Raw genomic sequence first — 12094 nt, 5'->3', positions numbered from 1 at the left:
AGTCACTGAAATCTTTGTGTCCCTGAAGAGAACACTAAGGCCTCACCCCCCCACCAAGCCCGCCTCCCAAAGATACACCCTGGGCTGCTGTATTATTCAATCTCCCCTACATGCCCATAAAAACATCTGACCTCAATGTATTTCCAAGGGAGCCCCATCAACCCTACAAAGCTTACTGCATTAATTGGATTCTCAGATTTCTTCAGCGGGGGATATTCTCACAGGGCCTGAGATGACGTGTAAATGAGTTTTTTCCTGTTTTGAGAACTCCAGGAGCAAAATTAGGCTCACCTCCAGTTCTGCTGGCGGTGAGGAGATAAGTACTTTAGGATAGATCTGGACTGAGGTGAAGGTTATGTCAGGAAAGCAGAAGCTCACCAGAATGTTCCTTTTCTCTCAGAGTTGGGGTTCCATGGTTTGATGGGAGACTTGGGAGGGTCATCGTTAGAAAGATCACTGTTTTCTGCAGCATAGACCACCCCCCTTAATACTCCAAAGATAGTTCACCATAAAAATATTTGCTCTGCTAGATTCATGTCCCCTGGTAGGTGGAGTGTGCGGCCACCACTAATAGAAACCCAGTAGAATAATGGTTTTCCATTGGAAAAGACCAATTAGGAAAAAACACATTTCTGTGACTGGCTTGAGAGTCATAGGAAATCCACACAGATTGTAGACCATCAGCCAGTTGGGAGAGCCAAAGTCTTTCCCATTCCACTTGGAATTAAGTGACCTGCCATAGAAAAATCTAGAATATCCCATGAGATCAACCCTATGGAGATTTCTGGCTGGTTTCCCTTGGGAACAGGAAAGTATGTTTCTAGATCCTCTATGCCCCAAAATGACATCTGAATCTTATTATGTTCTATGGTGGGAAACATTTGCAAATCATGACTAAAAAACCAAGATGCTTCTCAAAGTGAACTGGGAAATGCTAACTGTTTGCCTCTCACACTGGTGAAATGAAATTTTATTTTCATCAGAAGAATGGAGGGTTTGGAGACTATCCAAGAGGAAGTGTAATCCACATATGTTAGGATATAGATATTCAGGCCTGACTGTTATGGCCCATATTTTAAGTATTTAATTGCATTCTCACAGGGATAGAAAAACAAAGAATCAAAATCACAGTCCATCTGTGTGTGTGACAGTCTGAGGCCTCGTTCTTAATCTAAAGCCTTTGGCTAAACAGCAGGGGCAGCCATAAACTGCATTTTCAGTCACGTCTAGACACATCGCAAACCAGTCCCATTGAAATAAGATAATTTGGGGCTGCTAGAAAGGAGATCCAATCTGTTGCCTCCAGATAAAGAGAAGAGCCTAGACATTTTAAAGGAAATTTAGGTTGGTAGCTTTAATCTGGCAAGAACCCACTTATCAATACTTGGGGCAATTAAATTTTATTTTTTTTATTCTTTTGTTATTATGCTCTCCATCTCTCTATTGTTTCTCTGTATTGCCACTGGTTCTCTGTTTCTGTCTGCTGTATAATTCATTTTGCTATAAATTAATTAAGGTGGTGGTATATAATCAGTAACGTAGGGAGGGTGTTATGCGTCCGGGGGCAAAGGCAAAGTATGTGCCCCCGACCCCCAGCCAGACCCTCCCCTTGCCTTTCCCGCCGCCATGTGGGGCTCCCTCCAGCGCATGGGGCCATTCCACTTCCAGCCAGATTGACGCGCCCTCTGGCCAATCAGCAGCTGTGGTTTCTTGGAGGGGCAGGCTACAGGCCCAGTGGGCAGCACCTTTGACTGACTAGCAGCAAAGGGGATTATGGGCGTTGTAGTTGTAGACAGGGCTTGTGCACCAGATGCATTCTGCACATGCTCAGCCTAAACCCCCTCCATGTGCGCCACCCCCACCGGGCGCTTCGTATTCAGTTTCAATTTCCTGCAGGTGCGGAAGCAACCGGTGCCTGCGGGGTCCTAGCACCGTCCTTTCCTCCTCTGTCCAGCTGGTGCCCTCGAGGTCCAAGGACTCCAAGCTCCGTCCTTCCTCTGCTGCTAAATTGGCGCCCTTCTAGCGTAGCAACTGCCCTTCCCCGTCCCCTCTCATTATGCCACTGGGTATAATTGGTTAGATAATCCTGTTACAATATGTTAAGATTGATTAGTTTAATTTCAGTACACTGATTGATTAGGATAGACCTGAGAATATTACTGCATACATTGGGGGCAAACAGGAAGTCAAGTGCGAAAAAGCTTGGGAAAAAGGACCGAAAACTGGATTCATGCTTGCTGGAAGCTAATCCCAACAAACATTGAATTGTTTGCACCTCCGGACTCCGGGTTTTGCTATTCTCTATTCATATGAGAAGAACCAGAGAAGAGGGAGGGTGATGGAATAAACATATTTTGCTTTTTGTTTAACAGCCTAATGTTATTCAGGATCATGATTATTTATGAAACTTAATGTAGTTAGAAGAGGGAGAGGATGGTTTGAAGAAGTGCATACATCTGAAAGAGTCTTTGGACAAAAGCATCAAAGAAGTAAATATGTTAGGGAGACAATCGAATGTCTCATTTTTTGAGGAGTAACATTAGTTCGGACTAAGGGCTTTAGTCCGAACTAACGCGTCCCGGCGCGCACTTCCTGGTTCGAATCAGCTGTGATTCGAACTAGCGCGCCGGCGAGATCATGTTAATGGAGCGCGGGATATTTAAATCCCCGCTTCATTAGCTACTTCGATTGTCTCCATTTGCATCCCTAGTTCGAACTAGGGATGCGGTGTAGACATACCCTTAGTTCTAGCTCATATATGCACCCGGTTTACTTGTGTCATTTAAACATTGCAGGGTACTTACCTACAATACATTTCTGAATATTTTGCCCAATCCAATTTCAGTGTCTCAAGTGATAAAATTTCCACTACTTCCCTCAAAAGACTATTCCACAGCTTGATAGATCTAATGTTAAATAGAGTTATCACTCATTGTTAAATTGAAGTTTGTTTCCCCCACAACTTCATTCCATGTTCCTAGTCATACCCTCCCTCCACCTATCTCCACCTCCCTGCATAAGCATATACAAATAGTACATACACTTCCCATTACTTGAAAGTTGGTTGTCATGTCCCATTCTTGGTTGTCTCAGCTGGTGACAGATTCTGCTGGGCCCTGAGCAAGAAGGGGGATTTGGCTCTTGGACACCCTCCCCGAGAAGGGGCAATGGTGGAAATGGCATGGCTAGGGGATTAGCCACTCCTACCCAACCTTCAGCGCCATCCAGACCTCACCACATAGGGTTCCAGCGGCGATTTGAAGGGTCCGGGGTTCTGGATCTAGCTATCACCATGGTAACAGCGATGGCTGCCCAGAACCTCCAGGCTCTTTTAAATCAACAGATCGCAGCACAGCGGCCCCCTTTGCTGCCCTCCCCCTGCATCAGCAGCCCTTTTAGCTGTTATTTAGCTATTTTTCATACAACTGAACATTTATCGTTTGCCTTCATCCTTGATTTTTTGCGCTTCCTCGCTGAACTCCTTCCAGTTTGTCTACATCTTATTGATGCTCTTGCTTTAGAAGCATGAATTTAAAACAGTGGACACGTTCTCTCCCACATGCCATATTTAGACATTAATTCCTTTTCAGCTGAGTCATCAGCCTGCACTCAGACATCACAGCAATTCTGAACTCCTAGAACCACTCCTAAACACAGAAAGCCAAGTGCATCAGCATCAGGTTCTGGCAGCTATAGATTATCAAATGCTTTGTGCTGCAAGGTCCCTGGAAGGGAAATGAGAAGTCCTATATAACGTTTTCATGGTTTTACAGTGCCACTGCTAACGTGGAATTCAAGCTATTCATAGTAATTAAATCTTTGTGAACTCAAAATTCCTATTCTGTTTTTTTTTAATTTTTACCACATGCATTAGAATAAAATAATCAGGCAGAAATAAATGCTATGAACTCCCAGTGCCTACGTGCATTTTTCCCTTGCCATCCACCGAATGAAAATATACTGCTAAATTGTATGGTACTAATGCTAAAACTTAAAAAGTGGCACTTCTGATGTAATCAGCTCTTTTACACCACTGCAAAACTGTTATGAGATTGGAATGAGGCCTCCAATGCAATCAAATTTAATAACATGGAATTTTCCAGCACAATATATGTAAATGGTATAAATAGAAGTGAACAGTGCAGTTGTGAATAGTGTAACCATACATATATACATATATGACACCAACTGGTTTTCAGTGGCTTGAAGAAAGCAGCAGCAGATACAATCATAGGCCAAGTCTACATCACGTGGAGGACAGATGCTACCAGAGTCAATCTTCTGGGGTTCAATGTAGCAGGTCTTGTATAGACCTGCTAAATCGAACTCAGAGGATGCCCCTGTTGGTGCTGGTACTTCTGCTCCTCAACTCCCTGTGGATGGCACAGAAACACGTTTTAAGATACGTCGACTCCAGCTATGTAATTAACATACCTGGAAAGGCATATTTTAAGTTGACCTTCCGCTGTAGTGTAGGCCAGGCCATAGTGTTTAAAGCCAGAAGGGACCATCTGATCAGCTAATCAATTTTCCAATATTTCACAAGCCAGACCAACTCCCCAGCAAGTCCAACAACCATAGTTAAACCAAAGAATTCCCTTGTGTGTCACAGACAAAGAACAGGAGAGAGTAAAGGTATGTCTAGACTACACAGCTTTTAGTGACAAGGCTATGTCAACACAGCCCTTTCTCTAACAGTCAGTGTGTGTAAGCGCTATTTGTCGGCACTTTTCCCTACAAAAGAGTGCTGCTGCTGACAAAGCAACATACAGATGTGCACTTGCCATGGCAAAACTTTTTTGTTCAAGGTCAGAGGTGGGGGAAGAGTTAAGCATGCATGAACGACAAAAGTTTTGTTGAGCAAGTGCAAGGGTAGACACAGTCTGAGATGCCCCAGTGCCCAAGGTCCCAGTCTTGATAAGGATTTGATTAAATGAGCTAACAGTTAAGCGAGTGATAGTGTTGCCTATTGGCTAGAACACTGGACTGCAGTTCAGAAAACAGAGAATTTTAGTCTCACATTGTTGCCAAGTTTAGCCAAGTTACTTGTCCTTTCTGTGCCTCAATTTCCAAAAAGGGAATAATGATACCGACTTTGAAAAATGCTTTGACATCGACAGACATAATATGCTTTCCAATAGCTAAGTGTTGTTATTATTTTATTATATAATCAGGTTGCCTCTCCTGAAAATGTAGTTATTTATGATCCCATTAATAACTGTTCTAACATTACTATTGCATTAATAGATTGCTAGAGAATAACATACATCCATGCCCCATCCTATTGCTACTGTTTCTTATTTTCCTCCATTGCATCAGGTCTAATGTGTACGGCCCACTCCTAGTATTAATTACCCAGCAGACTTCAATGAGCTTCCATCTGAGTGCAGCCCTTCATCCCTGTGTGACAAACTACAGGGCCTTAGTCTGCAATCTGAGATGCAAAGACAATATTTTCTTGTGTGTCCTGTGAAGCACCTTTGTGTGTGTGTGTGTGTGTGTGTGTGTGTGTGTGTGTGTGTGTGTGTGTGTGTGTGTGTGTGTGTGTGTGTGGAGTGGAAGAATTGGTGATGATTGATGCATGGAACAAGAAGAGCATAGAAGAGATACATAAAAGTCCTACAAAATGCAAATGGGAAATTGAGCCGGGAAAGAGGGAAGATGCACCCACGGAGGAGGCAGAGTGAAAACAGATTTGGGTGTGAATGCTCTGAATCCAAAGGGGGAGGGGAGAAGAGACAGACCCTGGGCTATAATTTAACTGACAGTTGGAACACTCACTTCTGCCTTGGACTGGTTCAGCGCCCGTCTCTCTGAAAAGAAACAAATGGCTCAACAACGAATGGAGAGTTTTGGCCCTGCAAATGCTTACTCATCTAAAAAAGAGACCCACACATACTGCAAATACTTGCAGAATTGGCAATCTTTTATCCACTGTGCTGACAAGTGCCTATAAAGCAAACAGACTCTACCAGCTCAGTTTACTAAGCAACACGCATATGGCATAGGAACTATTAACAGAGAATATATTCAGAGATTATAGTCTAGAGTATGTATGCAAATATATCTGACGGGAAATACAATATTTTGCAAGCTGCTCATAAAAAGAAAGTCTGTTTTGGAAAGGCCCTAATTTTCTATTTTAGGAGAGAGCATGATACACAATTTGATACTATTTTTAATCAGTGGCATTACTACCTCAAAAAACCACAGATAGGCTAGTAGCTCTTTAAAGACTAACAAAACATGTGGATGGTATCATGAGCTTTCGTGGGCACAGCCCACTTCTTCAGATGACCAGCTTGTTTAGCAGGATCACAGGAGAGAGGCTTGTAGCATCTGGTGTTGGTGAGTTGTCTGGTCTCCTCCTGTTCATAATCTGTTCATGATGACTACAGCGCTCCCTTTGTGAGCCGCTTCGATTATGATAATAGAATTGTTTTTGAGGGTGTGTATAGCATTGCGTTCTGCAAGACTCAGGTTATATGTTATATGTTGTTTGCTGACAATGTCAGCTCAAGCACGTTTGCGGAAACAGCTGATGTAGAAATCAAGGGCTCTTGTTGCGACCGTTATTAGGGGTCTACATAGAAGCTTTCCTCTTGTGGGATTGGTGGGGGGGAGCAGCAAGGTCAGTGTGTTGTACATCAGTGTGTTGGACATATTCCTTCAGGCGGAAGCGGCAAAAATAGGATTCCAGACATCCACAGAACAGAATCATTTTCGTAGGGGAATTGGGGCAGAAGGAGAGTCCTGGAGATAGGACAGATCCTCATCTGGGCTGAGAGAGTGGTTAGATAGGTTGACAATGTTGCTGGGTGAGTTGAAAGTATCTGGAATGAGGCATGTAGCAGTTGGATAGTTTCAGACGACCTCGGACAGGACATCAATGGTTCTGAACTTTTCCGTACTGCGACACTTATTTGCAACAGAAAAATGGTTTCAGGCCTCTCTACTAGAAGCTTTTGAACCGACTCAGACACATTGAAAGGGAGATTAGCAAACACCGTGTGACTGAGGGGATTGCTGCACTGTGACTAGCCTGCGCCACCTGACTTCAACTTTCAGGGGCCAGGCAAAGTGGATGTAGAATTGCAGTATAGATGTCCTGCAGCCCGAGCTCTGGGACCATTTCCCCTTGCCGGGTCTTTGAGGGCTCTAGCTGAGGCTGAACTTCTCTACTGCATTTAAACATCCCCTTAGCCCAAGCCCTGCAAGCTGAGTCAGCTGGCATGGACCAGCCATGGGTTTTTCTCTCATGAAGTGCAGACACCCCCTCTGACGTGATGTGTTGTAGGCATGCAAAGGAGATGAGAAGGGACCATGTTGCAACACAGGCACCCGAGAGGAATTCTGCCACAACTGGTCTTGGTGACATCCAGATATGGCAGGGCAGGTACACTACCCTTGGAGAGAAGGTGCATTGTCCTGCCCCTTTCAGGCCTGGCCTCCCGTGGAGTTGCTGTTCTCTCTGACACTATTGGAGGAGGGAATTAGGGTCTACACTCTCTTGTGACGTTCTGATTGTCCTTGAGCAGCATCACGGGCATAGGGGAGCTCCGGACACTCCCATGTTGCCCACCCACACGGTGATGGGATGAAGTCTGGCTTCTTTATAGCACCGTGCTGTGCCCTACGATGAGTGATGTCTGTCTCCTCAGAGCCACGAGTGAGAATGCCGGAGAGGTTCATTCTCTCTAACTCTTCCCTGACTCCTTGAGCAAAGCAAAAGAAGCCGAAAGAGGCAAGCAGGAGGTGTAGTCAGAGTTGCTGCTTCCAGCTACAATCACAGGATAAAGTCTGTAAAAAAAGAAAAAGTGTGGCCATCTAAAGTACAGACACTTCATGCACGAGTGAACTCTTTCCTCCTCAAAAAGAAGGCAGGCGATGGAGTTCTTGCTCTCACTTAAACTACTGGAACCAGAGGTGAGATGGGTCAGTGATGCGCTGCAATAATCCTCTTCATAGCGGGTGAGCCCATTTCCATCCGTTGCTCTTTCTTCAGGGTGTCTGAAAATAAAAGTTCAAAATAAGGTAGTAAGTTCAAAAGTCTAGATGCCTGATGAGTTCATGTCTGTGGTTTATCAGGCTAGCCCTGACTAACGGGGCTGTTTTAGCTTGCGGCAGTGTGGAGGGAAAGGAAACATTCCACCTTGTGCTTACTGCACTATTCAGCAGACAAAAGGAGCCACAATTCTTTTTTTTAAGTACTTGCTAATATGGCCTCCTGGAACAATAGTAAAAGAGTAGCAAAATCCAGAGCAGAATTCTAAGACCTGTATTATGCAGGAGGCCAGACTCGATCGTTTAATGATCCCCTCTGGACTTAAAATTGATGACATATTATGGAATTTCACCGACAGCCTTGAAATTCATCAGACACCCCGAGCAAGGGCCATCTTTCACTTGCTAGCCCTGTCTCGTGAGATTGCTCACAAGAAGGTCCATTTTAATGTGCTCATTCATCTAGTTTAGACACCTTTCCACTCGCAGTTATAATGAGATTCCACCCCCATTTTAATAGGAAATCAAATCGCCCATTCATTTGCTAATAACCTGGGTCTGATCTCAAATGATGGCCTATAGCTGAAGCTGTCCATAGCGACAAAATTCCATAGCGCTTTCTCTACTTGTACATCCAGTCCCGCCGGAGCTGCAGGTCTTCATGCACCCAGTAGTCCAGGGTGCAGTGCAACACCGTGACATTTCAGACTTAAATAAATGCAATCATGAAATTTATGATTTTCAAGTTTAAATTTAAATTTTCAAGTCGTATAACATGAAATTAATCAAAATGGACAGTGAATTTGGTAGGGCCCTAGCAATGAGTAATCAAAACTTTGTTTCTTATTTTACCCAGGTTCTTTCTCAAATGGACTGCCATGCAACACACCTTACAGTAAGCACTTGGTCTGTGGCATGTCCTACAGCTGTCCATGGAAAGGCAGCTGCTCTGTTGTACTATCAGGAGTGTGTTTGTAGCTGGCACCCAGTTTGTTTTTCCCTGGGAATCACCTTCAAATGTTTTAGTTCATTTCAGTACATGTATTATTACAAAGAAACATTCTGAGAATGGAACACACATCAGAACAGAGCTTCCTTAGTATGAGAAGCTATAATTTCATGTCAAATTGTTTCTGGATTCATCCCACTGAGGGAACCGCACAGATGAGATATTTTTACACATTATCATCTCCTAAAATAGGAGCACATTTCCACAGGATTTGTGTTTCGCTCCTGGAAATCCTGCAGGGAAGTTCAGACAAACCTTTTCCAAATTAGTTCTCATGTGCCGTGAGACATAAATATGTGGGGTGCTCACATCAGTGCCAATTTTCTATGTGAAATAAATACCTTCCCAGTGCTTCGCTCCAAGCTACTGATGGATCTAGTCTTCATTCAAAGTTGCCACTTGCCTATGGAGGCCATTACAGCTCCTGTTAAAGCCAAATAAAAGTCTCCTGTTGGTTTCAATAAGGACTGAAGGAGGCTCCAGACCAGGGGTTGAAATGGCTGTTGAAGGAGCAGGCATAGAGAAGACTACACCTCTGAGATAGAAATGTCTGATGGCCCGTTACAGGGAAGTTATTTTGCTTGGGTGCTGGGTCTATGTGCATAGGTCAAAACAATGGAGCCCTCAGGAACTCATCGTAATAGCACCAGCTGCACTGGACATGGAGGGTTCCTCCTCTCTTCTAATTCTTCCTCTCTCTATATACAACTGTCTACGATCCTGCTTCATGGTTGAAACCAGCTGAGTCACAGCTCCTTCCAAAGCCTGCACCACCTGGCCTCATGCATTTACCAAAGGGAGTTACTCCAGACGGACAGAGGCCTAGTGCTCCCTTAGCCAGTCACTGATGGTTAAAATAAAGTGCTTAATGCAGGGAGAAGGAAATCTTGCTGCAAGTTGGGCTAAATGACTTTGACTCAAGTGTGGGGTTCATATGGCAGTGGAAGGTGTGTTTGTTTCCAGCATTTCAGCGATAGAAATCTTTGAACGGCCTGAAGCAGCATCCCACAGCACAGATCCAAATTCAGCCCTGGTACACGCTGGTGAACTGACTTCCATGAGAGTGACGCCCACGTATGCCCAGGCTAGATTTGGCCCACCAGGCCTAATTGTGCTGCTGTGGAGCTACATACACTACAGTCCCCGGGGGTGAACATGCAGCTCAATCATGAACCCAAATGGAGATGCTGCAACCCTGGCCAGGTTGACGAGGATGTGATGGTCAAGAAGCCCTTTTGGAACTTTTGCACTAAGTTGTGAGTATTGAGCTCAGGGAAGACGTGTGTGTGTGTGTGTGTGACAGAGACAGAAGCACAGAACAAGATGTGGTTTCATTCCCCAGCATTTTTTGCAATATCCTTTTAGCCAGGCCTACTGGGGCCCCGTCATCTCAAATGACCCACAACAAGAAACCCAAGGAAAAAAAGCCATGCCCCAAAGACAAAAAAGGTGGGATTCATTGCTCTAATGAGAGTAACCTTTGCAAAAACCTCACTTTCCATATTCATCATCTCATATTCTATTTCCTTTTCAAAGCATTTTCCTTACAAAACAAACTGGCAGACCATGGAGAAGCAGAGCTGTTAAAGATATTCCAGACACCGAGGTAGGCCATCATTAAGATTCTTCCATCAGGGCACCACAACCACAAAAGGAGAGCTTGCAAATGCCATTTAAGGCATGGAAGGCTGAGTCACAGTGCATAGAAGCACATTTTCCGAGTTGGAAAATTCACAGTGTGGTTCGAATTTTACTAGCTGGCATTAGCAACCACAGCTAGTAACAGATACCATCCAGTCTGTTCATTCCCCTTAATCTACTCATACAGTTCTGAGCATTTTCCTAAGCTCCCTAAAGGGTCAACACTATTACCACTGAGATCAATAATGTTTTGTCCTTCACTTCCATAGAAGTAAGGTCCAGACACATTGTAGGCATTTCAATCAGAGTGGTCTGATTTTCAGAAGTGATGAGCCACAGCAGCTCCCATTGACAGCACCTCTGGTAAACTGGCTGTGGGAAGCCTCGCTTTAGGTTTGAAATTTTAGGTTATAATCAGAATTGGGGGCTTAGGTTATGATCCAAAACGGGAGGCAATATTATTGTTTGTCATAAGCCTATAATCCCAGTCAAGAACCAGAGTCACATTGTGCCAGGTGCTGTACACATAGGTCACCAAGAACTTTGTTGTTTGTGTGCCAGTTGGAGGACAAAACAGATAGATGGGGCGCGAGGTAGACAGAGTATAAATAATAATATGAAGAGAGCTTTGCAGAGGCGTGGAGATTCCTACATGAATAAATTCCAAGGCCAGAAGGAACCATTGTGATCATCTCGTTTGAACTTCTGTATAATTTCTAGAAGAGACTTGTTTAAAAAAATTCCCATCTGGATTTTAAAACTTACCAGTGATGGAGAATCTCCCCTGGCCCTTGTGACTTGTTCCAGGGGTTTTCTTACTGTCACTGTTAAAATCGTGTGCCCGATTACCAATCTGAGTGGCGACGTCGACATTGGCAAGATTTTGCGCAAATACTTCTAACGCAAGAGTTTTTGTGATAAAGTATTTGCGCAAGAGAGCGTCTACACTAGCATGTGCTTTTGCACAAGAGATGTGCTTTTGTGCAAAAGCATCCGTGCCAGTGTAGACGCTCTCTTGCACAAGAAAGCTTCGATGGCCATTTTAACCAAAGGGCTTTCTTGTGCAAGAAATTCATGTTGTCTGTCTACACTGGCCTCTTGCGCAAGAACAGTTGCACAAGAGGGCTTATGCCTGAGCAGGAGCATCATAGTTCTTGTGCAAGAAGCACTGATTTCACACATTAGAACGTCAGCGTTCTTGTGCAAGAACTCCCTGCCAGTGTAGACAGCCAGCATGTTTTTGTGCAAAAGCGAGTGCTTTTGCGCAAAATCATGCCAATGTAGACACAGCCAGTATGTCTAGCTTCAGATTCAAACAATTGGATCATGTTATGTCTTCCTCTGCTAGGTCAGAGACCATTATTAAATATTTGTTCCCTATGTAGGTTGTTATAGACCATGATCAAGTCATCCCTTAATCTTCTGTTGGTTAAACTAAAT

The 12094-nt window shown here is 44.1% G+C and overlaps 1 pseudogene; it reads left to right on the top strand.

The window, feature by feature from the left end:
- Positions 1-10481, top strand: part of LOC149525461 (uncharacterized) — a 34141-nt pseudogene extending 23660 nt beyond the window's left edge.
- Positions 10482-12094: the final 1613 nt, after the last annotated feature.

Source organism: Pelodiscus sinensis, chromosome 2 (genome assembly GCF_052426305.1).
Source record: "Pelodiscus sinensis isolate ZL-2025 chromosome 2, ASM5242630v1, whole genome shotgun sequence".
In the NCBI taxonomy this organism is placed as follows: domain Eukaryota; kingdom Metazoa; phylum Chordata; order Testudines; family Trionychidae; genus Pelodiscus; species Pelodiscus sinensis.
This window is presented reverse-complemented; position numbering and strand designations above follow the sequence as displayed.